Below are 6,411 nucleotides of genomic sequence, written 5' to 3' on the forward strand. Positions count from 1 at the left end.
TAAAAATCTTGATCAATGCAATATAATTGAGAAAACAGATTTTAGCAAAGTACTTAAAGTCACCTTATTTTTGAAAAAGTATCAAAAAATACACACCGAAAAAGACTCCATGTGCATCAAATGATGTTAGTGAACTGGATAGCTGCATGTAGAAGAATCAAATTAGAGCCTCATCTCTTACCCTGCATAGTCCTCAACTCCAAATGGATCAAGAACCCAAATGTAAGACCTGATACCTTGAATCTGTTGGATGTTAAAGTAAAGAAACATTGGAACTTAAAATTACAGAAAACAACTTTCTGAACAGGACTGTAGTAGTGCATTTAATAAACACAACAATTTAACAGTGGGAACTTACAGAAGTAAAAACATTCTGTACAGCAAAGGACACCATCATTTGAGTGAAGAGGCAAACTATAGAATGTATAAAACATTCTTCACCAGCTCTACCACTAGCAGAGGTTTAGTATGTGGACTATACAGATATCTCAAAGAAGATGAAATAGAAAAATAAAAGCCCAGTACCAGAAAAAGACTCCCTCTTTTTGAATCTATTGATCAGGGGGTCCCATAGACCCTCCAAAGATACTGTGCATTGGTGCTGGAGAAATGGCTCAGCTGTTAAGAACACTGACTGTCCTTGCAGAGTACCTGGGTTTGATTCCCAGCACCTACACGGCAGCTATGAACCAACTTTAACTCCAGTTCCAGGGGAATCTGGAGCCCTCTTATGACCTCCACAGCATTGCACGACACAGGTGCAGTCACATGCATGCAGGCAATACACTCAATACACATAAAATAAAAATAATAAATAAAATAATTTTTAAAAGATACTGTGTATTAACCCTTCTCATTTACCAACCAGAAATTGATGGTAAGATTCTTTTGCTGAACACACTACACAAATGAGCTGCAGAAGAAACAGGGATAAAATAAGTTGGTGCTGACTTCAAAGACTCATTTATATTGCCTAGCTTTCATGTGGTGGAAGGTGCTATGTGTGCTACTGCAAGAGAAAATTCATTACTAATCTTACCAAGCTGTGAATCCTGTGAGTTACAACAATAACTGATCTGGCAAGATAAGCCCACTAGTGCAATAGTGGCGTGAATATTATGTTCGTAATCAAGCACCTTCTAATTGGATTTAAGTTCCACCTCACAGAAAGAAGCTTTACGTGATATTGATATTAGGCCTAGGAACCTGTGACTAGATAGGAGAGATCCTAATGCTATTATTCTGCTACATAAATATAGTGTTAAACTGACTCATAATGACTTATTGCTATGCCCATACATTAATGTCTTAACTCTCATCAGAGAAGTTTTCTTATGCAGCAGATGGTGATTGACGAAGAGACCCACACCTGGCCAATGTGTGAAAACAAGAGGCCACAGAGTACATATCACTGCACAGGGCATCTTTATCGAAATTCTGCCTCCCAAGGATCAGGGATCATTGGGGTCAGGCAGAAAGATTGTAAGACCAAGAGTTGGTGGATGACTACACGGAAACACTTTTCTAGAAACAGTTCAGTTACTCATGATGACTCAATGACAACATGTACAAGTACTAGGTAAGTTCAAACCAGATAACATACAAGCATGGACATGGAGAAATGAGTAAGAAGCTCAAACTTTATCTGAGGAACTGTTGGTAATTGACAGCTGCTAAGAGGGAAGAGTGAGATTTGTGGTAGGTTGACCATTTTCCATTGGATAAACCCACACAGAAGTGCATTTCAGGATACAATTTTGATTTACATGAAATTGTGGGGTGCTGGGGGATGCAAATGAGGGAGGGGATCTAAATTAGATAAAATTATATTGTATGAAATTTGCAAAAATCCAGTTAATGAATTCATAAGAAATCCAGCATTGCCAGAAGATACTTGGAAGCAAAAAATAAATAAACAAGCACAGCAGTAAACATGAAGAACCTAATTAAAATTTTGCCAAGCAACTAAACAGAGAACATTTTCAGTTTCTAAACACATGAATTCATTAGAAAGGAGAAATCCATCTTTGGAGGAATGGCTATTTCAGAAAAATACAAGGTGAGTCTAGATCTATGTAGCTGATCAGAAGTCAGGGAAGATGGTGGAGTTGGAGCGACTGCCTGAGTAAGTACTTAGCAATCTATGGGAAGTTGTTTAGCTAGTGTAGGTTAGGGATCTAGTGTGGGGATCTGACACAGGGGAATTGGAGTTTGACTGGGTCTGAGACTGGAAGGGACAGGTCAGAGTGGGTGAGAAGAATGGAATAGAGATCCAGTGGGCAGGATCACTCTTACCAGATTCCTGGATGGAGAGGTCTGTATGACTGATCAGGAGCCACGGAAGATGGAGATGGATGGAATTGCCTCAGTAGGGGCTTAGCAATCTGGGAGAGGGTGTTTAGGTAGTCTGAGTCAGGAATCTACTCCAGGGATTTGAGGTGGAGGAAATGTAGCTTGCCTGGGTCCAAGGCTGGCTGGAGATCACATAAGTATATCTTCTGAAAAGACATCTATTCCCATATTCTGAAAATTGTATTTTCCTAATATTTGAGAAATAATATCAATGGGAGAACAAATGAGATACTTCAGAGGAAGCACTAGAGACATGCACCTTGTTGAAAACATATATTTTCAAAGTATATAGGAAGAAATTTCAAATTTGCTAAAACTAAACCTTTAAAAACCTTGTCTTGGTCAAACAAGGATGACTTCTTAGTTCCAAGAACTCTTATTCACTCCTCAATAATTAAAACATAATTTATCTTACATGTTTTCTCTAAGATTTCCAGATAATAATGTGACATAGACACTTCAGTGACAAAGAGCTGTTCATATTGTGAATGGTGTTATGCATGCCTGTCTTCATGTACCTGAAAGCCTGGGTATGGGTTAGACAGCTCAATAATTGGCATAAGATGGCACAATAAAGTTAATCATTGCTGATCTCACATTCCCTGTGCGCTGTGCAGCTAGAGTCCTTCTATTTGGATCTAGGTCACTCTGAGTCACCAGAAACTTGCAGAGGTTTCTAACTGAAGCATTGAACACATAAACCTGGAAATAAGTTAAAATATTCAGTCTAGAATTTGAAAATTCTACTATGAAATTTAATATACTTGTGAAAACTATGCATCAGAAACCCCATTTCAGATATAGAGCACAAATCAATTCGTGGCAATTCCAAGAAAGAAAATCAAACCAAGGAAGAAATAGCTTTGGAAACAAAATGATTAGAATATTTAATGGAAAGGAAAAGAAATATCTTTTTTTTTTATTGGAACACTTCATGAATTTGTGTGTCATTCTTGCACGGGAGGCATGCTAATCTTGTATCATTCCAATTTTACTATATGTGCTTTCAAAGCGAGCAGAGAAAAAGCATAAGTTAATGGATATTTTTGGAGGGTGGAGAATTGACATAGTATCTCAATCTGTATCACAGATTGGTCTGGAATTCACAGAACAGACCTCAGCTTTTATAGTACTAGAATTAGAGGGATGAACTACAGTAACTGGCTCTCAAGCGGTCTTTATTGAATATACTATTTGGGACAAAACCTTTTTCTAAAGGAAGCTTCATGTGCCTTGAATTACACAGTCTCATGTAAGACTACATTATGCAAATCACCAAAAACAAAAATGGCTGCATTCATGTTCAAATAGAGTATAACTTACAAAAACCTCTCTTTTCTTTGCTTCATTAATTTATAAAAGTTGCAGGATTGGTTTAGTGCTCAAATTCTGTATTTCCACATTTCCTTATACATATTTCTTGTTATGCTATTCCCATGTCACTAAGATATTTCCACTAACGTGATGCCGCCTTCATTAATGTACACAGTTCTGAGGAACTAGGATGCCAAGGGCTAAGTCTTCTACCAGCTACTCTCGTTTAGCTTGTGGCCCACTACGCAGGTGTTGCCATGTGTTCCACAGCATTACTACATGAGCATTTATCTATATCTAATAATGCAGCTGATGAAGATGAATGGAAACAGAATGTCTCTGCTGAATAACCCTGATCATTCAACTTTAACTGAATCTGTCTCGTCCAGAGATTCCCCACTTCACACAGGTGTTATTGTTGAATCCTCAGAGAACTTACAGACTGTCTGGAGTAGATTAGCCCTATCCAAGTAATATCAGCTCTCCAGCTCCACACTGTGATTTCTGTTGGTCTTCATCCCAGATAAGACTAGGAATGGGATAAATGGTTCCCTGAGTTTCCTTCCCATGGAATTTTTCAGAGCATTATCAAAATAATTTATTACGGTAACTATGTTCCTAACAGAATCTAATTCCAGAGAAATCTGCCTCTATAGCTAAAATCCTAAAATTTTAATCTCTACAGTGTCATATGTGTTAAATAGATTGGAAATTTAATTTGCTTTTTCACTATTATATATATGTAGATCTGGAAATGGGAAATGACTTAATCTAGTTTCTAGTTACCCTGGCCATCTATATTTTGAAGAGAATCACTGTCATTTGTAAAATTAATCCCAAATGATGAACTGAGTGCTTTTGTTAACAACACACCATGTAACTTGTAACTCGGTCTGCTAAATCCTAACCACTGTTTAGCTGTTCTACATGACACAGTCCAGAAAAACACAGCCATTCTCCAAACATTTTGGTACCATTTTGCAAAATCAGCAGAATTCCTGACTGGCAAAAGGACAGAGTGAACTAGTGTGTAGCTTCCCACTAGTCGGGTTTTGTCTATGCTTTATGTCATCTGAGCCTATAGGCACTTTAGATGTTTGAACACTAGGTGGTGATTGAAATCCAGTTTGCATGTATTCAGCTATAATCTCACAGCCAGGTAAAAGAGGAGTGTGGTAGGAAGACTGTGAGTCATCTGCTAATTTCTGTCAAGGACTGTTTCACGACTATGTAAAGAAACCCTGATAAACTAATCAAGATGGATTTGTTTTGATTGGAGACATCACTCACTTGATACTTGCTGCTCCTCCAGAGGACCCAAGTTCAGTTCCCAGCATTCATTCCTGTGGCTGACAACCACCTGTAACTCCAGCTTCAGGGAATCTGATAATGTTTTCAGGTCTCTGTGTTAGCAACAGCACACATGCAGCACACACACACACACACAGAGGGATGTGATAAGAATTTTTTAAAATTTTTATAAAGATAGATTTGTTCATGTCATTTTTGAGCTGAGCTGTTATTGCCATCCAAATTAGGAGATGATGTTAGTAGAAATCTCTCAAAAAATCATGCAGCAAATCCCAGCACAGTTCACTGATGGACACTCCAGGACAGTTTTTTTCCTTATTATCAGCAAAGTGGACAAAACTGATGCTTACTATTACTTTGTGGATCCTGGATATCCCAGTGTTATAAACGGTTTCATAAATCTCAACTCCAGATACATCATGGACAATGCGTGAGGCAGGCAGCTCTAGGCTTTACTGCCACTCCTCTGAGATGTTGTGTTTGATATTTCACCTAGAGAAACAATCTCAATTTTATTATTATTCATTTTATAGGTAAAGGTATCAGACTAGCACTTCATATGAAAAGTGGCAAAACATAATGAACTCACTAAATGAATCTATGTAGTAAATGATTCATAATAAGTGGGAATATGAATTGATAGGGAAGTTATATTTTCAAAGAGACACTTCACTAAGGTATGAGAACTCAGAAATTTTCAAAATTGAAAGGTCTCACTTAGTGGAAATTTAATCAATGATCACAGATATGCAAAACAATTTTTGTACACTTTAAGTATTCTCCTTTCAAATAAGTAGTTCCTACTTTTAACAGGGAAAGCCATTGTTTGATCAATTCTCCCTTGAAAATTAACTCTGTCATCTTCTCCTACACTTGCATACATCTTTTCCCACAAATTACTATATAGATGTAACATCAGATACCACTCTGTGGCCATAAACATTTCTTTATTTCATAGATATGGTTCCTAAATTCTTTGATTGGTCAAGGGGACAGGTGACCCACCACAATTACAGGACATTTTGAGAGATGCTCGTAGTCCCCTGGATCTAGTCGACCTAGGAGGGTAAGGAGCAAAAATTGTCCTTTATGTCACTCTGACCAAATTATTATAGGTCTCAAAGTATGTCTGTTAAACCTCCAAGAAGTTTAGTTCCACCAGTCTTGTACTTACTGTGTGTCATGTAGATAAATCTTCAGCAAAGACCGATTGTTCTCAGAGAAACCTTACCTAGACCTATATTTCTTGATCTGTTATGTATAATTTGTAAGTATGTTGTTGGAGTAATATGGTTCAGTCTGGTTTTTAAAACTAGCTAGGCATTATTAATCTCTTGCATTGTGTCACCCCTCCATCATGGCTTTCCCACTTAAGGTGCCCCCATTTCCCCCCTTTCTCCCTTACTAATACCATTCTCCTATGTTCCTACCTCT

The 6,411-nt window shown here is 37.7% G+C and overlaps 1 non-coding gene across 1 annotated transcript; it reads right to left on the minus strand.

The window, feature by feature from the left end:
* Positions 1-3,268: 3,268 nt before the first annotated feature.
* On the minus strand, positions 3,269-3,371 carry LOC115072830. Its single transcript, XR_003851840.1, has one exon. It is a non-coding gene; the product is annotated as a U6 spliceosomal RNA (small nuclear RNA).
* Positions 3,372-6,411: the final 3,040 nt, after the last annotated feature.

Source organism: Nannospalax galili, unplaced genomic scaffold (genome assembly GCF_000622305.1).
Source record: "Nannospalax galili isolate Female #2095 unplaced genomic scaffold, S.galili_v1.0 scaffold3804, whole genome shotgun sequence".
Lineage (NCBI taxonomy): Eukaryota > Metazoa > Chordata > Mammalia > Rodentia > Spalacidae > Nannospalax > Nannospalax galili.